The sequence below is a fragment of the Musa acuminata genome, chromosome BXJ2-5, assembly GCF_036884655.1.
Source record: "Musa acuminata AAA Group cultivar baxijiao chromosome BXJ2-5, Cavendish_Baxijiao_AAA, whole genome shotgun sequence".
Classification (NCBI taxonomy): domain Eukaryota; kingdom Viridiplantae; phylum Streptophyta; class Magnoliopsida; order Zingiberales; family Musaceae; genus Musa; species Musa acuminata.
Genome location: NC_088342.1, coordinates 33,539,051 through 33,560,933, shown reverse-complemented (window position 1 = coordinate 33,560,933; position 21,883 = coordinate 33,539,051).

Below are 21,883 nucleotides of genomic sequence, written 5' to 3'. Positions count from 1 at the left end.
TTTATTTAAAGTCAATCCCTTCTTTTTGAGTATAGCCCTTTGCCACAAGACGTGCATTATATCTCTCCACATTACCATTAGAATCCCCTTTGGTTTTAAAAATTCATTTACAACCAATAGGTTTCACTCCTTCTAGTAATGGGACAAGTTCTCAAACTTTATTGTCTTGTATGGACTTATACTCTTGATTCATTGCTTTAATCCACTTATCAGAATTGGAATCCTCTATGGCTTGACAGAAGTTGATTGGATCATCTTCCATCATATCACTACTTTTTTCATGTTCCCAGAGAAATACCATATAATCATATGAAATGACACTCCTCCTTACCCTAATGGATCATCACAAAGGTGCTAGCTCTTGTGGCATATGTTCTTATGGATGTTGAGTTTGATCCTCATGAATAATTTTCTTATACTATATGAGAGTTGAAATAACTATATCCTTTTGAGGTATTGAATTTACCACATCAGTGGCAACTATATAAATTGGATTAAATTGAACCAATTCTTCCTCAAACGTAAAGTCTTTAACCTTATTTCTCCCCCCAAACTCAATATCCTTGTAGCAATACTCGTCTCAAAAATATTTATTGATTTGGGATTATAAAATTTGTACCCCTTAGATCGTTCAGAATAACCAATAAAATAATTGCTTATTGTTTGGGGTTCCAATTTCTTTTCGTTAGGCCTGTAAAGCCTTGTCTTAGATAGACAACCTATGAAAGTGTCTTAGACTAGGCTTTCTTCCGGTCCAAAGCTCATAAGGTGTTTTTGTAGTTGCTTTAATTGGTACTCTATAAGAATGTAAGCTATAGTTTTTATTGCTTCTCTTCAGGGTGACTCTGGCAAAGTAGATTAAAAAATCATATTTCTTACTATGTCTTTAAGTATGCAGTTTCGTCTTTCAACTACACCATTCATGTTAGGTGACCTTGGCATTTTATACAGAGGGATAATTCCACACTCCTCTAAGCATAGAGCAAATGGTCCTCGACGTTATTCACTTGAGCCGTCATTTCTGTTGTAATATTCCCCTCCACGGTTAGATCTAATGCTTTATATATATATATATATATATATATATTCACTGTTGAATTAGATGCGGTCATCAAATTTGTGATCAAGATCGTAGGATCATGTGATCCTACGGCCCAGATTGAGATTTGGAGCTGGACCTGACGTTTGAATCGGATACAAAGCTTGACTAGAATGGAGTTACGAGTTGACTTAGAGTCGGTCGATTCAACTTAAGCAAGTTGGGATATAAATGTTTTGAAAAAGAAATAACGTGTCACGGCCTTCTTGGTGGTGCGCGATTGTAGGCGAACCCTAGTGGAAATACCAATCTCCAGCTCCGCAAACGAGATCAGGAATCACGGCCCACGCTCTCCTCTCCTCTCCTCCCTCTCTCTCCACCATCCTAAATACTTCACTCCTCCCTCTCCCGCGCAGCCAACCCCTTATTCCCAATGACTTGATTGAAGACGGCGGGTTTCAAAGTTGGTGAGGAGGTGCCGATGAAGGAGGAGGACGAGTTTATGCTTTTAAGAAATTGCTTCCTCGAGACCTCCTCGACATTAATCTCGTTGATAAAAGGTTCTGGTTCGATTCAAGTGATATGGATTGTTGTTATTTTGGTTTGCTCTTCATGGTATTGTTCTGTTATCGAGTGATGAGGGTTTGTTCATTTTTGTTTTCATATCCTCGTTGCCAAGAAAATAGTTCTAAGACAGAGAGAGAGCGCCGACAAACATTTCAATTCGTGTCAAAACCGACGTAGACTAACTTACCAAAAATCGAAAGCTTAAAATAAATTAATTTTTTATAAATAAAATATTAATTTGATTATGTTGTTGTAAGCTCATTTACAAGATGAGTATTTGACCCTAAGGTTTTCTCCTTTGGCAAGTACCAAGAAAAATGGCGACGCACGGACGTGAGGGGATCATTAAAACGCACGGACGGACGTGAGGGGATCATTAAATCGCACGGACGTGAGGGGATCATTAAAACGCACGGACGTGAGGGGATCATTAAAACGCACGTCCGTGCGTCGCCACCAACAGCGAAATAGGAGCGGGCGAGGAACGTGAGGGGATCATTAAAACGCACGGACGTGAGGGGATCATTAAATCGCAACTACAGAGAGAAGCAGTGTAGAACGAGGAGGTCGAGGAGCAGTGACGGCCAGGACCGAAGAGCCAAGTAAGAATCCGCCATTTCCACCGTCTCTCTCTCTCACTCTCCCTGCCTCCGGGGGTGATATGGCGAGGGCGTCTCATGCTTAGTGACGCGGTTGATATCGGATTCGGGGAGTGGCCTCCGGAGCCGTCGGATCCTGGTGGGGTTGCAGCCGCCGCCGTTCTCCCTGTAGTTGCGATTTAATGATCCCCTCACGTCCGTGCGTTTTAATGATCCCCTCACGTTCCTCGCCCGCTCCTATTTCGCTGTTGGTGGCGACGCACGGACGTGCGTTTTAATGATCCCCTCACGTCCGTGCGTTTTAATGATCCCCTCACGTCCGTGCGATTTAATGATCCCCTCACGTCCGTCCGTGCGTTTTAATGATCCCCTCACGTCCGTGCGTCACCATTTTGAGCGGAGAACGCACGGACGTGAGGGGATCATTAAAACGCACGGACGTGAGGGGATCATTAAAACGCACGTCCGTGCGTCGCCACCAACAGCGAAATAGGAGCGGGCGAGGAACGTGAGGGGATCATTAAAACGCACGGACGTGAGGGGATCATTAAATCGCAACTACAGGGAGAACGGCGGCGGCTGCAACCCCACCCGGATCCGACGGCTCCGGAGGCCACTCCCCGAATCCGATATCAACCGCGTCACTAAGCATGAGACGCCCTCGCCATATCACCCCCGGAGGCAGGGAGAGTGAGAGAGAGAGACGGTGGGGTTCGGATTGGGTATCGAATCGGCAATAAGGAAGGATGAGTTGTGTCGACTTTAATCGTCCCAACTAGCTAAAAGGTTGAGAAAATTTAAAACTGATCTGAGTCATGTATGAAACTAAGCAAATTAGATTTGGGTTTGGTTTGATTAGACCTGATAAGTTTTGATATATCCCATAGACAAAAATTTAGGACCTTAGTTAAGTCGATTCGAATACCTTCGTTCTAGTTATAAAACATAGTTTTGTTCTGGATTGACTCATCACGGATGACCTTTATTGGCCATCTATATAGATCAGACTGATCCAACACACATGCATATACAAATAAATATTAGGTTTGGGTATCGAATTGAGGTTGAACCCAGATTGGGTCGGTGGGGTTCGGATTGAACCCAACCGCCGCTGCAGCTCTCAGGCTTATGGTCATCCACGTCTCCCATCGACAAGAATCCACGGACGAGGTTCCCTTACCTTTGCATCTTCTATATTGACGAGACCACTCTCATATCAATTTGAGACGCGCAACGCGGTCAATTGGCGTCCACGAGGCTGTCTATAATTATCATTCTTCGGTGTGATACGATGCGCTCGAGATGGGCCATATGAAGATGCAGCCAAAATTTTTTTACCGTTAGATTTACCAATCACACGAATCTCGATGCAATCACGCTGGCTTATACCCACTTCGATAGGATGCGCTCGACCTCACTGTATTGTTCCCTGGAAATACTTTTATGCACTTTAGCCCGGTACCTTACAAGCTACTCGCATTGTTATTGAAATCTTATGAACGGGGCCATTCTGGGTGGGCCATTGATGCGCTGGTATCTGCGCGGGTAACAATTTTGCATTCATGGGAATCGCTACAGATATGCCTCTCTTGTCCTCGTCTGCCTCTCCTTTCTCCGTTTCCATTTACCTCTTTATCTGTTGGTCGGAGAGGGGACCGCGAGATCCGCTTCTTCTCCATCGCCACCGCGAGATCCGCTTCTTCTCCATCGCCGCCGCCGCCTCTCTCCTCTCTCCTCTCTCACGGGGTTTCGTCGTTGCCTTCTAATCTGAGGTAGTTGTCGTGCTTGCCCTCTTGTGTTATTGGGTTTCTTCTACTTGTTTGTCTCAGAGGATGCAACCCTAGGTGTTGAATCGTCCTCGTGTGGTTAGATTCCCTTTATTGGGTTTTTTCTGGCTATGTTCTTGGATTGTTGTTTCTGCTTGCAACATCTTGTTAGTATTTTATTTTCTTGTCCTTGATTATTTGGTTGTTTCTTGGAAATCTAGGTTTTCATTTAATTGTACGCCTTTATAGCTTGCGAGTAGAATTAGCGCATAAGTTTAGGTAATATTGAGCTGAAATTGTCGCTATGCACATGATTGCTTCCAAATCTCCTTAAATGGTATCGTAATATAATACGAGAGATTAAATGGTGTGCAAATTTATATGAAATAAGGGTAATAGTTGGTGAATAATGTTTTTGATTCAATTTGTCTTAATAAATTAATTGATGTGGGATCTTTCAAGCTTATTATTACCTACCTAATTTTCTTTTTATATCTTATTTTTTGTCTGTTAGTTCGTTTCAGAATTTTTTGCCCTGGTACATGCTGTATGAGTGATTATATTACAATGAATTAGAATATCATTGACACCTTTTCAATTTTCCTATCCATCATTTAATTTTTCGACTCTGGAACATTGATGCACCTCATTTCCTTATGCATCGATTCCTTCACAATTTAATTGTTTCTTTTTTGCTGTCTTTAACTTGCTAGAAGGTATGATCCTTTCTAGATTCAAGATTAAATAAAAAAAGCAGCAGCATTAATTTGTTGTCTTTGATTGATAGATATGCACTAGGAACTCATATTTATAATGTTTATCACAAGGGACAAGACATTTAATTTAGATCGACTAGTAGAGGGACTCATCATAAGAATCGAAGGATATCTGAAGCTGGTCCTTTTTATGATTCAGTACTGTACTGTTAGCTACTTTATATTATTCAGAACTATTGATAATGATACGACTTTATAAGGAACTCCCATGTAATACGATTTATACATTTGTACACATGCAAGTGGATTGCTATGGAAGACGAAATTCCTATTTCGTGATAAGAATTTTTTATGATTGTGACAGATTATACTTTACTGGACAAACACTATAATGATATATATATATATGTATATATATATATATATATATATATATATATATATATATATATATATATATATATATATATATATATATATATATATATATATTCACTGTTGAATTAGATGCGGTCATCAAATTTGTGATCAAGATCGTAGGATCATGTGATCCTACGGCCCAGATTGAGATTTGGAGCTGGACCTGACGTTTGAATCGGATACAAAGCTTGACTAGAATGGAGTTACGAGTTGACTTAGAGTCGGTCGATTCAACTTAAGCAAGTTGGGATATAAATGTTTTGAAAAAGAAATAACGTGTCACGGCCTTCTTGGTGGTGCGCGATTGTAGGCGAACCCTAGTGGAAATACCAATCTCCAGCTCCGCAAACGAGATCAGGAATCACGGCCCACGCTCTCCTCTCCTCTCCTCCCTCTCTCTCCACCATCCTAAATACTTCACTCCTCCCTCTCCCGCGCAGCCAACCCCTTATTCCCAATGACTTGATTGAAGACGGCGGGTTTCAAAGTTGGTGAGGAGGTGCCGATGAAGGAGGAGGACGAGTTTATGCTTTTAAGAAATTGCTTCCTTGAGACCTCCTCGACATTAATCTCGTTGATGAAAGGTTCTGGTTCTTTTCAAGTGATATGGATTGTTGTTATTTTGGTTTGCTCTTCATGGTATTGTTCTGTTATCGAGTGATGAGGGTTTGTTCATTTTTGTTTTCATATCCTCGTTGCCAAGAAAATAGTTATAAGACAGAGAGAGAGCGCCGACAAACATTTCAATTCGTGTCAAAACCGACGTAGACTAACTTACCAAAAATCGAAAGCTTAAAATAAATTAATTTTTTATAAATAAAATATTAATTTGATTATGTTGTTGTAAGCTCATTTACAAGATGAGTATTTGACCCTAAGGTTTTCTCCTTTGGCAAGTACCAAGAAAAATGGCGACGCACGGACGTGAGGGGATCATTAAAACGCACGGACGGACGTGAGGGGATCATTAAATCGCACGGACGTGAGGGGATCATTAAAACGCACGGACGTGAGGGGATCATTAAAACGCACGTCCGTGCGTCGCCACCAACAGCGAAATAGGAGCGGGCGAGGAACGTGAGGGGATCATTAAAACGCACGGACGTGAGGGGATCATTAAATCGCAACTACAGAGAGAAGCAGTGTAGAACGAGGAGGTCGAGGAGCAGTGACGGCCAGGACCGAAGAGCCAAGTAAGAATCCGCCATTTCCACCGTCTCTCTCTCTCACTCTCCCTGCCTCCGGGGGTGATATGGCGAGGGCGTCTCATGCTTAGTGACGCGGTTGATATCGGATTCGGGGAGTGGCCTCCGGAGCCGTCGGATCCTGGTGGGGTTGCAGCCGCCGCCGTTCTCCCTGTAGTTGCGATTTAATGATCCCCTCACGTCCGTGCGTTTTAATGATCCCCTCACGTTCCTCGCCCGCTCCTATTTCGCTGTTGGTGGCGACGCACGGACGTGCGTTTTAATGATCCCCTCACGTCCGTGCGTTTTAATGATCCCCTCACGTCCGTGCGATTTAATGATCCCCTCACGTCCGTCCGTGCGTTTTAATGATCCCCTCACGTCCGTGCGTCACCATTTTGAGCGGAGAACGCACGGACGTGAGGGGATCATTAAAACGCACGGACGTGAGGGGATCATTAAAACGCACGTCCGTGCGTCGCCACCAACAGCGAAATAGGAGAGGGCGAGGAACGTGAGGGGATAATTAAAACGCACGGACGTGAGGGGATCATTAAATCGCAACTACAGGGAGAACGGCGGCGGCTGCAACCCCACCCGGATCCGACGGCTCCGGAGGCCACTCCCCGAATCCGATATCAACCGCGTCACTAAGCATGAGACGCCCTCGCCATATCACCCCCGGAGGCAGGGAGAGTGAGAGAGAGAGACGGTGGAAATGGCGGATTCTTACTTGGCTCTTCGGTCCTGGCCGTCACTGCTCCTCGACCTCCTCGTTCTACACTGCTTCTCTCTGTAGTTGCGATTTAATGATCCCCTCACGTCCGTGCGTCGCCACCAACAGCGAAATAGGAGCGGGCGAGGAAGACGAGATCGAGAGACGGAGCTTCACTCGTCCCACCCTGTTGTCCCGCTCGTCGAAAACCCCTACCTTTGCTCCTCAGGCGATCGATCCCGTCGTCGGGCCCTGCCCCCAGGTTTGCCTCCACTCCTTTCTCCTACCCCGTTCCTATTGCGACGCATTGATATGCTCTTGTTTCTTTTGCTATGGAGCTCGTCTCGATTTCCGTTTAATTGCTCAGGGTTGTATTTGTTCTGCGTGGATTCTCGGTTCTATTTGGATTACGCCTTTTCTTCTATGTTTCTCGTGAGGTTCATCGTGGCGGATCCTCTTGGGAAATCTCAATTAGGGTTTGGATTGTGGGGGCGTGGGGCTTTAATTTGATTAATTATGTTATTTGGATTGTTGATTGCTCGAATTTGGATGGTGAATCACGGGAAGTGCCATTGTGTAACATTTATTTATGTTTTGTAGATAAGAGTTTTTGGTCCTTCCGCAGCTACTCAAGTGCTCGGCCTATTGTCAGAGCTGGAATGGAGGGCATAAATGGTATATAAACTTGGTCTTGTTTTTCATTGTTTAGCTATAAGTTGTTGTCAACTTGTTGTCAAAGCTTTGGGAGTTGAGATGCATTAAAGAGAGTTTGCAATTTTGTTACAAGCATTGATTGAAAAGGCGCTAGGTGCCAAAAGGTGCTAAGGTCCAAAAACGTCCGAGGTGCTAGGCGTTCGTCTGAGTGAAGCGAGACGCTAAAATATAAAAATATATAATATAATTAATAAATATATTTATTTAAATAAAAATATATCATTTATTCTGAAACCTAATAATAATTTTAAATAAATAAAAATTAATAGTATTAAAATCAAAATAATATATTATTAATCTAATAAATAAAAATACTATTACTAGTATATAGTTAGTAGCAAGGTCTATCATACCGAAGCGTACCATCCGTACCCGGCGGTACGTACCGATCCGATAGGTTACCGGTATGCGGATCGCCCGATACCGCTACAGTGCTACAGTATGAAAAAAGTATAAAATTGTTCGGTACGCCCTGATGTACCGCCCGGTACACCGGTACCGTACCGTACCGTACCGAGCTCGGGTCGAAACGCCTGTACGGTACGGTACGACGAACCTTGGTTAGTAGCATATTGTTAATATATTGATAACAGTATACTATTGAAGTAAGAAGAGTGTGAGTAAGAGGAAGACTGAGGCTACTGACTGAGAGCAGCGGCAGCGGTAGCAACGAGAAGCGATAGTGGCAGCGGCAGCGGTAGCGGCGAGCGATGGCAACGGGAGCGGCGACAGTGGCAACGACAGTGGTAGTAACGAGTAGCGGGAGTAGGAGCGGCGAGCGGCGATAGTGGCAGCAGCAGCAGTAGTAGCGAGCAGAGGCAGCGGGAGCGGCAACAGTGTCAACGGGAGCAGGAGTGGCGAGCGACGATAGTGGCAGCGACAGCAGTAACAGCGAGTAGTGGCAGCGGGAGCGGCGATAGTGGCAGCGGTAGCAGCGAGCAGGGGGGAGCGAGAGCGGGAGCGGCGAGCGACGACAGTGGCAGCGGCAGCGAGAGCAAGAGCGACGAGCGACGATAGTGGCAGCGATAGCGGTAGCAGTGGCAGCGGCAGTGGGAGTGGAAGTGGCGAGCGGGGTTAGAGTTGGGGAAGTCGTGAGAAGAAGGCTGATATCGGTGCTTTAGTTGGTTCGATTGGACCAACTAAAGCACCGGAGATTGAACCAGACCTAAAACGTTGGTTCGGTCGCTGGGTTTAACCCGGGTGCTCGCCCGACGCCTGGGCTCGGGCGAGCGCCCAAGCGACGCGCTTCGGGCCTCCCCTCGCTTAGGAAGATGAACTTGACTTCGATATTTTCTGTTTCTATATCACTTTATTTCAATGCTTGGCAACACTAATATATCTAAGCTTGCATGCTGCTTTACTTCACTTAAGAGGTATATCTTTTAGAAAGCTTTAATCTGATTTTGGATTCCAATTTTAGGCTGCAGTACACTAGAAACTTGTTATGGACTGCTAACAATCTTGACATGTTTATGTTTTATCAATGAAATCAACCATAAAATTGCTTTTATTTTCATATACAACAGTTCTTAACTCTGAAAATAAAAAGTATGTAATGTCAGCAGTAGGTTGACATAAAGGAAAACTTGCATATACCTCCATAGTATAATAGCAAGAAATAATGTGTGAAGAATAGGGTTTCAGTTTCCTCACCTTCTTAACCATTTGCATTTGCAAACATGGGATAATAGTGATGGACTATTCAACTCTACTATGCAACTCTAACAATTGTGACTTGTCTGTATATATTGTGCAATTGTGACTTCACGCAAGATGCACAAGATGACACAGGAGAGTTCAAGAATGAAGATATAAAGATATCTTGATGTATTTTTTTTCGAGATGATGTGGAATTTATAATTGTCTCACTTTGATATTGATTTTTGGATAAAATAAAGATTGTAATGTGAAGTTTCAAATATCAATAATTTTATCTTGAATTTATGAAAAAGTTTTGGTATGATTTTGAAATTATTAAAAATTGATAGGTAATTAATAAAATTATTATTGACAGTATAGTGACACTCAAATAATCCATTACTAATTTTTTTTATATTTTAGTGACAGGTCAAGCCATCACTAAATTATTATTATCTTTTCCATTTAATCAGTAAGAGTTAATTATATTGTCACTAAAATTGTTAGTCAATTCTTTTAGTGACAGAAGTGTTCATAACCAATTGTTGTCACAGAAATATTAATTTATCAATTTATTTATTTTTAGCGATAGAATTTAATGTTTTAGCTACAAATATAAACTATCACTAAAAACTATAATTTAATGACATATGTGTCTTTTTTTGTTACTAAAACTTTTAGCCACGAGATCTATGCTGACGGAAGCTAGTGATGGCTCATTTTGCACTAATTCTTTTAGTGACAACTTTTGTTCATGGTTAATAACTATTTTTCTTATAGTGTAGGGGGCATGTGACCTGTATGTGTGCCAATATCTCAAGGAGCAGAGGAAACCAATGGCCTCGATCGCTTCCTCGACATGGCACCACCCCACCCCCCTATTCCGATCGATTTCGATCAGCGTTGGCTTGGCTGTGTCGACGACCAATCGGGCAACGCTTCTCAACTTTAATCCATGGACCAAAGAGGTCCAGCTCTAAGTGAGAAGACCCAACCTCCCTTAGGGTAATAGAGCCATCTAAATCGGAAGGGGGTTGCTCCACACCCTTTTGGGGGTCGGCCTTGTGAGAAGAGTCCAGAAAAACAAGGGAGGAAGTCAAAGAAGTCATCGAAACTAGAGGGCAAATCCACTTTATGACCCACACAACTATACTTGAAACACACCAAAGGTAAATTCTCATATGAAACAGTTTGGAAAATTCCTTTCTTTAGGTGACCCAGTCATACTGCTTATGGGGTTTTGAAAGATCGATTTCTATACTAACCTTACATATCGACCCCTTTCAAACGAGAAAGAACATTCATCATTCTTTAGGGGACGACCTAGGAGAGAACCAAGATTAATAACACATTCTGTTCCAGTACTCCAAAGGAAGATTGACGAACTACACCTAGATAGGGACAGATGAGATCCTCTCTGTGAGAGGCTGGAAATTAGCTTTCTTGGGCATCAGATACAAAACCTCCCCTCGAATGGTCCATGGTCCCTCGGTGAGGATGCGAACAACCTCCGCTTTAGAAAAAAATTGAAAGCAAAAAAAAACCTTAAGCCAAATTGATCACTTGGGACACCAAAGAACATTTCCATTAGTGAGAAACCACATATTTCAGGAAATCCAAAGTCGAAGTCGGAGGAAATGATTGATCAAACTAGATATTCAAGGTTTTTGCCATTCATGAGGAGTTTTTTCGTCAAATTCGATGAAATCCTTAGAAGCATCATAGATCCGGTTAAACAAAGAAGAAGATAGTAGTGAACTTGCATCTGGCCCATATGAAGGACCAATTAACATCAATGCCTAAGAGATGCTCTTTCCAGTGAAAGGGCCATCCAATTGGCTCTTCTTGGAAGGCGGAGGGGCATTGGAAGGATCCCGATGGAGTGGCCCATTTTTCTTGGTACTTGCCAAAGGAGAAAACCTTAGGGGTCTGGCTTGGCATCACTCCAGGAACCCTAACTGAAGGGATCGACACCACAGAAGAAGATGATGACACCCTAGGGAGGGGAACAACAATGGATGCAAGGAGAGAGCCAAGTAGGGGATGTGAAGCCAGTAGTTGGGGGCGGGGGGGGGGGTGGGGAAGGGTGTGGTTGGGTCGCATCAAAGGTGGAATTAAGGAGGGAGAAGGCAATGGGGTTGTCCTTATCGCCTTAGAAACCCAGAGCTTCTCTCTCTAAGGAAAGAAGAGAGTTCCCTACTCTCTCACAAATTTATTTAATGCATTACAATCGACCATATCTTGTTCAGAACTTCACGGTTAGCCCCCAATTCCCTTCTCGCACTTTTCTAGTTCGAAAACCCTAAAGAAGATGCAGTGCAAGATTCTTTTCCGCCATCAATCTGGTCCTCATGATTAATCTAGGACTATGTGTTTTTGCTGCTTATCGATCCGATTGATGTGATTCTCCCGATAAGCTCTAACTCTGATGGCTGCCCTCCCTCCGCAAGCGGACAACTTCTAGATCACCCTTGTTCTTTCCCTCAGTGAGCTTTTTTTTTCCTCATAAATTTGATACTTTTGGTCATATTTTTATATGAAAAAGGTTTACTTGGTGGAATTGGTGGCACCTGCTATTTCTATTCTTCTGTTTCTCTTTGGAACAAATTGATTTATTTGTAGGACATGCTTAGATCATCACAAGAGGATGAAGGTAAAAAGTTTGCTATGAGGTTTGTTACCAATACTAGATATTTGCAAAGTTTTTAGCATTGTGGTGAGGCACTGCGGTTATATCTCTGAGACTTATGTGATGGTATATTTAATTTTGAAGTGTTCAATATTGGTTGGCATGTAGGACGAGCAACAACAAATTACTTTCATAGTGGAGGAATAGAAAGAGAAAAGTGAAAGATAATAACTAAAAATAATAAGCAAATGTATAACTATCCAATTGGCTCAAAGATAACACTCCTAGGATAGAAGTCTTGCACCTCCGCATGCCTCACAAGGTGGGAAAGGAAAAAAACTTGATTCATGGATCCTTTTTTTATTCATACATTACAATGTTATAGCCCATTTTTATATGCTCAAGTATAAGAATAAAAAGAAAATTACAGAAATTTAAAAAATTACAATCGCATCAAATCAAATATATGATATCTTGTTCTTCGTTTCTGATTTGATTTGAGAAATAGTCTTCCTCTCTTCATGATATTTTTGATTGATAATCTTTCATCTTTATAGAGATGAATCTTTAAGATATTCAATCAAGATTTGTAATTTTCAATAATATGATTTCTTTTTTGTTGTATTTTTTCTTTCTTTTTCTCCTCGTTGAGTAGATATTTTCATGTTATTACATATGTAAAATATCTCTAAACAAATTAAATTTAATTTATTAATAAATTAATTTAATTGCTCATGCATCATATTGTTTTACTGTTTCTTTTTCATTTCTGCTATTGAGCGAGCATGCACATGTGGAGATTTTGGAATCGAATGAATTGTTCCTTTAAAGTCAGAGACGATTGAATTTGATTGGCCTAGATGCATGCATAGCAATTCATGTGCAGAGTATAGTTTCATCAAAACTAAAATTTTAATTTCATTCTTCCTCAAATTAGTGACTATATTATGGATATATTAGATGACATTTTGGTCTCTTTGGTGTTTATGTAGCATTTACATGATGCCTTTTGTGGAAGTTGTATGATATACTGCCATGGTTGTTTTGACCAAATACAAAGTTTAATATGCTAATGAGTTAGTTTTAGTTCCAGAGCATGCTTCTGATGATTCTTGGTGTGATGATGGGCTTCTGAATGAAATCTCAGATGCTGACTTAAACAGAGAACAGAAGAGGCGTTATGATCAATTTTATACAGTATCCTTGCAATCTATAAATGATATGCATATCCTTTGTCCAAAACTCTTCATAGTAAAACTTTTAGGGCTTTAAACTTGAGGATGTATCATATGGAACCCTTGACAAAAGTTTATATGGGTTATCGAGATGGTATATCTGCAGGAAAGGAAGCTTCTGCCCAAGAGGGCTTCAACATTGGGTTTAAGCAATCTGCAAGCAGTGGTTACAAATGGGGAATTGTTAGAGGCATCACAAGGTGAAAAGTGATAGTATTTACTGATCTCTTTCTGCAGAAGAATTTTGGTATCTTATTTTTCCTACATTATTTCGTAGTGCATTTGTAAACCTCCCAGATCAATTCAAAGAAAAGTTAGTTAAGAAGCTTGAAGACAGATGCACGTTTCAAAGTCTTTACAAGCCCGTTCAAGAGATTTCCACGGACGATGCTCTGAGAATGTATCACTTTCAACTACAACAAGAAAATAAACAATCTCATCAAAGATCAAAAGCGACAGTATCATCGGCAATCGAAGATTTTGACTGCAATAAGTTAGACTTCTTTTTCAAGGAGCTTATGTTACTTGTAAGTGAGTCTTCTGAAATCAAAGCAAGTGTTGATGTTGTAAAAGGAGAGGAAGAAGAATGACCTTGATGTTGAAGTACTTGGAGGGATCGTTCAAATTCACTTACGTCTGAATTTTCTGGACAGATTGTAATTTTTTGATGGCCTCAGATTGCAATGAAAAGAACTGAACCATTGCTCCATTGCAGCATAATATATTTTGAGATTTTGCTTCAGAAAAATAGGTTCCAAATTTCAGAGTATTGACTATTCTTCCACTGGAACTGTGCCGTCATTTTTGGGAACGTTGAAAGCACTCATGGTTTGATAATAATCTCCTTCCGAAATGCAATACTTTTTCATTGTGTTTGATGTTGAGCATGGCCTTTCTTTTTCCTCCTAGTTTTGCACACTGTAAATATAAGCATAAGATGCTTCTCCAACAATAACGATAGAATCTGATGAGAGGTTAATCAAGTAGCACTATATTGAAATGAATGAGATACTATTTTCAAACTAATACAAACAACTCTTACACTTTTTTCTTTCCTTTTTTTGAATAAATTTCTACTTTCAGAATGCATTTACTTCAGCTTTAAATTAACATCGTATTTCATTAATTAGATTTTTTTTTACACTAAGTTAAAGTCATATGGTTGAGTTTTTCTGATCTTTCTTATGTATTTAGCAAGTCAATTCAATAGCCATAAATTTTTGATTTGCCAAATAAATCAGCAATTACCAACTTAACTCTCTTTGACCTTTAATTAATTGTAATCTTAGATGTCTAAGCATATTACAACTATGTCATGCTCCACAATATAGTATTTGTATAAATTATAAATTATAAAATATAAGTCTCATTAAATGTATTCATGTGTATAATTCTAGATTAATTATATATTATTTTTATAATTAATTATTATTTTTGAATGTGTCGGAGAATATTAAATCATATTGTCTTAGCATCTAGTAAAATCGGAGTCAGAATATCCAATGATCTTCAAATGGTCTGATCTCCCATATGATCTTTTGTTCTCTTTAAATATCTCATGACTCTTTTAGCTACATTCCAATGATTCATTCCATGATTGCTTAAGTATCTATCTAACATTCCAACAATGTACATTATATCTTGACGCGTACAAACCTGTGCATACATTAGACTCCCTAAAGCTAATGCATAGGAAATCTTCTGCATTTCTTAAGTTTCCAGATTTTTTTTAAGGCACTAATTGAGACTGAACTTGTCTCCCTTTGTGATAGGGGTGTCTCCTGGTTTACAATCCTATATGCTAAACCTTTTGAGTACTTTATCGATATAGTTCCTTTGTAATAATCCTAGAATACCTCGCGATCTATCTCGGTGTATCTTGATTCCTAATACAAAAGGGGTATCACCAAGATCTTTCATCTCAAAATTTCTAGATAAAAATCTCTTGGTTTCGTGCAATATGTCTATATCATTAGTGGCAAGCAGAATGTCATCCATATAAAATATAAGTAAAATAAATTTGCTCCCACTGAATTTATGATACATGCAATCATCAACAACATTCATCTTAAAACCAAATGAGATAATTACTTGATGAAATTTGTGATACTACTAAAAGGATGTTTGTTTTGTTAGGATCGAAATCGGCACTAAGAGGGGGGGAGTGTGAATTAGTGCTTACGATAAAAATTACATCGATTCGAAAATTTCGTTCGATAAAATCATATTGGAAATATGTTTAACTCGAAAACGTTCATAAAAATGTAATGAGCAAGTAAAGCAGTTTGCAATAAAGGTAAAAAACAAAATATAAATACAAACTAAGTTTTATAGTGGTTCGATCATCGTGACCTGCATCCACTCCTGATTCCTCTTCACTCAAGGCCATCGGCTTTCACTATCGATCTTCTTTCAACGGAGGAAGATCAACTATCCTTTTACACCCATTTTCTCCTTTTCACCGGTTTAGGAGATAACCTTTACAACCTCACCTCTCTCTTAAACTTCATATATAATACTGAGAGCTTGAGACGAGTTTTTATAATATTACTATAGCATTTTTCTTTTCTTTAACTCACAATTGATGTGTTTACTGAGTAAGGATGAGTAGGGCTTTTTTAGGCCCCAAATGAATTCAAATTTAGGGACCAAATGATCTCATCTTGGGTTTTCGGGGTACTAGCAATACCACCGCCTGCTAGTTTGAGACTAGGTGGTACCATCGCCTAACACAGTCTGGGAGATTGTATCTGAGCAATATTATCACCTAAACTGGCAGTGTCACAGCTTGGGCCAACTATGGGTCACTAATTGGGCCTTCCACTTGGCCCAAAATAACCCCAATTCAGGCCGAGTTAACCCATAATTGAGTTGGTCTAATTACATTCTAAACAATCCAATTAGAACTAAAACTACTTCGATCTAGACAAATTATTATAAGTAAGAATTCTAAGTTATCCAACATGTCATTGGTTCATCCGATGCTTCACCCGAACCTTCGGCATATCGTCCTCTCTTATGATGTATTGCCCAATCGACATGTTGATATCCGCAACACCCGATCTCCTTAGTGCAATGTCTGATCCTTTTGGCCCGATGCTCGAACTCATGGCACGAAGCCTTCTGCTGATATGTCGACCATTCCTCCGGTCCGACATCCAATCTTCTGACATGTTCCATTTTAGCCCAACTTTTGATTCCACCGCTTTAATCAATTTATCTTTCCTGATTGAATATAGTCCTACGTCACTTAAATGTACATTAGATCGTAAACTCATTAATTGATTTCATCGTCAAAATCCAAGATTCAATATGTTTTATCTCATAGATAGATTTTATCAATTTACATATTATTTTCTTTAGGTTCTTTTGATACAAAGTATTCTGGTTGTACCATATAAATTATTTCATCAATATTTCCATTGAGAATTGTTATTTTGACATCCATCTAAAAGAGCTCCAAATCAAAATGTGTGGCTAAAGCCATAATTATTCTAAAAGAGTCATTCGTTAAAACCGGAGAGGTTTATTTAAAGTCAATCCCTTCTTTTTGAGTATAGCCCTTTGCCACAAGACGTGCATTATATCTCTCCACATTACCATTAGAATCCCCTTTGGTTTTAAAAATTCATTTACAACCAATAGGTTTCACTCCTTCTAGTAATGGGACAAGTTCTCAAACTTTATTGTCTTGTATGGACTTATACTCTTGATTCATTGCTTTAATCCACTTATCAGAATTGGAATCCTCTATGGCTTGACAGAAGTTGATTGGATCATCTTCCATCATATCACTACTTTTTTCATGTTCTCAGAGAAATACCATATAATCATATGAAATGACACTCCTCCTTACCCTAATGGATCATCACAAAGGTGCTAGCTCTTGTGGCATATGTTCTTATGGATGTTGAGTTTGATCCTCATGAATAATTTTCTTATACTATATGAGAGTTGAAATAACTATATCCTTTTGAGGTATTGAATTTACCACATCAGTGGCAACTATATAAATTGGATTAAATTGAACCAATTCTTCCTCAAACGTAAAGTCTTTAACCTTATTTCTCCCCCCAAACTCAATATCCTTGTAGCAATACTCGTCTCAAAAATATTTATTGATTTGGGATTATAAAATTTGTACCCCTTAGATCGTTCAGAATAACCAATAAAATAATTGCTTATTGTTTGGGGTTCCAATTTCTTTTCGTTAGGCCTGTAAAGCCTTGTCTTAGATAGACAACCTATGAAAGTGTCTTAGACTAGGCTTTCTTCCGGTCCAAAGCTCATAAGGTGTTTTTGTAGTTGCTTTAATTGGTACTCTATAAGAATGTAAGCTATAGTTTTTATTGCTTCTCTTCAGGGTGACTCTGGCAAAGTAGATTAAAAAATCATATTTCTTACTATGTCTTTAAGTATGCAGTTTCGTCTTTCAACTACACCATTCATGTTAGGTGACCTTGGCATTTTATACAGAGGGATAATTCCACACTCCTCTAAGCATAGAGCAAATGGTCCTCGACGTTATTCACTTGAGCCGTCATTTCTGTTGTAATATTCCCCTCCACGGTTAGATCTAATGCTTTATATATATATATATATATATATTCACTGTTGAATTAGATGCGGTCATCAAATTTGTGATCAAGATCGTAGGATCATGTGATCCTACGGCCCAGATTGAGATTTGGAGCTGGACCTGACGTTTGAATCGGATACAAAGCTTGACTAGAATGGAGTTACGAGTTGACTTAGAGTCGGTCGATTCAACTTAAGCAAGTTGGGATATAAATGTTTTGAAAAAGAAATAACGTGTCACGGCCTTCTTGGTGGTGCGCGATTGTAGGCGAACCCTAGTGGAAATACCAATCTCCAGCTCCGCAAACGAGATCAGGAATCACGGCCCACGCTCTCCTCTCCTCTCCTCCCTCTCTCTCCACCATCCTAAATACTTCACTCCTCCCTCTCCCGCGCAGCCAACCCCTTATTCCCAATGACTTGATTGAAGACGGCGGGTTTCAAAGTTGGTGAGGAGGTGCCGATGAAGGAGGAGGACGAGTTTATGCTTTTAAGAAATTGCTTCCTCGAGACCTCCTCGACATTAATCTCGTTGATGAAAGGTTCTGGTTCGATTCAAGTGATATGGATTGTTTTTATTTTGGTTTGCTCTTCATGGTATTGTTCTGTTATCGAGTGATGAGGGTTTGTTCATTTTTGTTTTCATATCCTCGTTGCCAAGAAAATAGTTCTAAGACAGAGAGAGAGCGCCGACAAACATTTCAATTCGTGTCAAAACCGACGTAGACTAACTTACCAAAAATCGAAAGCTTAAAATAAATTAATTTTTTATAAATAAAATATTAATTTGATTATGTTGTTGTAAGCTCATTTACAAGATGAGTATTTGACCCTAAGGTTTTCTCCTTTGGCAAGTACCAAGAAAAATGGCGACGCACGGACGTGAGGGGATCATTAAAACGCACGGACGGACGTGAGGGGATCATTAAATCGCACGGACGTGAGGGGATCATTAAAATGCACGGACGTGAGGGGATCATTAAAACGCACGTCCGTGCGTCGCCACCAACAGCGAAATAGGAGCGGGCGAGGAACGTGAGGGGATCATTAAAACGCACGGACGTGAGGGGATCATTAAATCGCAACTACAGAGAGAAGCAGTGTAGAACGAGGAGGTCGAGGAGCAGTGACGGCCAGGACCGAAGAGCCAAGTAAGAATCCGCCATTTCCACCGTCTCTCTCTCTCACTCTCCCTGCCTCCGGGGGTGATATGGCGAGGGCGTCTCATGCTTAGTGACGCGGTTGATATCGGATTCGGGGAGTGGCCTCCGGAGCCGTCGGATCCGGGTGGGGTTGCAGCCGCCGCCGTTCTCCCTGTAGTTGCGATTTAATGATCCCCTCACGTCCGTGCGTTTTAATGATCCCCTCACGTTCCTCGCCCGCTCCTATTTCGCTGTTGGTGGCGACGCACGGACGTGCGTTTTAATGATCCCCTCACGTCCGTGCGTTTTAATGATCCCCTCACGTCCGTGCGATTTAATGATCCCCTCACGTCCGTCCGTGCGTTTTAATGATCCCCTCACGTCCGTGCGTCGCCATTTTGAGCGGAGAACGCACGGACGTGAGGGGATCATTAAAACGCACGGACGTGAGGGGATCATTAAAACGCACGTCCGTGCGTCGCCACCAACAGCGAAATAGGAGCGGGCGAGGAACGTGAGGGGATCATTAAAACGCACGGACGTGAGGGGATCATTAAATCGCAACTACAGGGAGAACGGCGGCGGCTGCAACCCCACCCGGATCCGACGGCTCCGGAGGCCACTCCCCGAATCCGATATCAACCGCGTCACTAAGCATGAGACGCCCTCGCCATATCACCCCCGGAGGCAGGGAGAGTGAGAGAGAGAGACGGTGGAAATGGCGGATTCTTACTTGGCTCTTCGGTCCTGGCCGTCACTGCTCCTCGACCTCCTCGTTCTACACTGCTTCTCTCTGTAGTTGCGATTTAATGATCCCCTCACGTCCGTGCGTCGCCACCAACAGCGAAATAGGAGCGGGCGAGGGAGACGAGATCGAGAGACGGAGCTTCACTCGTCCCACCCAGTTGTCCCGCTGGTCGAAAACCCCTACCTTTGCTCCTCAGGCGATCGATCCCGTCGTCGGGCCCTGCCCCCAGGTTTGCCTCCACTCCTTTCTCCTACCCCGTTCCTATTGCGACGCATTGATATGCTCTTGTTTCTTTTGCTATGGAGCTCGTCTCGATTTCCGTTTAATTGCTCAGGGTTGTATTTGTTCTGCGTGGATTCTCGGTTCTATTTGGATTACGCCTTTTCTTCTATGTTTCTCGTGAGGTTCATCGTGGCGGATCCTCTTGGGAAATCTCAATTAGGGTTTGGATTGTGGGGGCGTGGGGCTTTAATTTGATTAATTATGTTATTTGGATTGTTGATTGCTCGAATTTGGATGGTGAATCACGGGAAGTGCCATTGTGTAACATTTATTTATGTTTTGTAGATAAGAGTTTTTGGTCCTTCCGCAGCTACTCAAGTGCTCGGCCTATTGTCAGAGCTGGAATGGAGGGCATAAATGGTATATAAACTTGGTCTTGTTTTTCATTGTTTAGCTATAAGTTGTTGTCAACTTGTTGTCAAAGCTTTGGGAGTTGAGATGCATTAAAGAGAGTTTGCAATTTTGTTACAAGCATTGATTGAAAAGGCGCTAGGTGCCAAAAGGTGCTAAGGTCCAAAAACGTCCGAGGTGCTAGGCGTTCGTCTGAGTGAAGCGAGACGCTAAAATATAAAAATATATAATATAATTAATAAATATATTTATTTAAATAAAAATATATCATTTATTCTGAAACCTAATAATAATTTTAAATAAATAAAAATTAATAGTATTAAAATCAAAATAATATATTATTAATCTAATAAATAAAAATACTATTACTAGTATATAGTTAGTAGCAAGGTCTATCATACCGAAGCGTACCATCCGTACCCGGCGGTACGTACCGATCCGATAGGTTACCGGTATGCGGATCGCCCGATACCGCTACAGTGCTACAGTATGAAAAAAGTATAAAATTGTTCGGTACGCCCTGATGTACCGCCCGGTACACCGGTACCGTACCGTACCGTACCGAGCTCGGGTCGAAACGCCTGTACGGTACGGTACGACGAACCTTGGTTAGTAGCATATTGTTAATATATTGATAACAGTATACTATTGAAGTAAGAAGAGTGTGAGTAAGAGGAAGACTGAGGCTACTGACTGAGAGCAGCGGCAGCGGTAGCAACGAGAAGCGATAGTGGCAGCGGCAGCGGTAGCGGCGAGCGATGGCAACGGGAGCGGCGACAGTGGCAACGACAGTGGTAGTAACGAGTAGCGGGAGTAGGAGCGGCGAGCGGCGATAGTGGCAGCAGCAGCAGTAGTAGCGAGCAGAGGCAGCGGGAGCGGCAACAGTGTCAACGGGAGCAGGAGTGGCGAGCGACGATAGTGGCAGCGACAGCAGTAACAGCGAGTAGTGGCAGCGGGAGTGGCGATAGTGGCAGCGGTAGCAGCGAGCAGGGGGGAGCGAGAGCGGGAGCGGCGAGCGACGACAATGGCAGCGGCAGCGAGAGCAAGAGCGACGAGCGACGATAGTGGCAGCGATAGCGGTAGCAGTGGCAGCGGCAGTGGGAGTGGAAGTGGCGAGCGGGGTTAGAGTTGGGGAAGTCGTGAGAAGAAGGCTGATATCGGTGCTTTAGTTGGTTCGATTGGACCAACTAAAGCACCGGAGATTGAACCAGACCTAAAACGCTGGTTCGGTCGCTGGGTTTAACCCGGGTGCTCGCCCGACGCCTGGGCTCGGGCGAGCGCCCAAGCGACGCGCTTCGGGCCTCCCCTCGCTTAGGAAGATGAACTTGACTTCGATATTTTCTGTTTCTATATCACTTTATTTCAATGCTTGGCAACACTGATATATCTAAGCTTGCATGCTGCTTTACTTCACTTAAGAGGTATATCTTTTAGAAAGCTTTAATCTGATTTTGGATTCCAATTTTAGGCTGCAGTACACTAGAAACTTGTTATGGACTGCTAACAATCTTGACATGTTTATGTTTTATCAATGAAATCAACCATAAAATTGCTTTTATT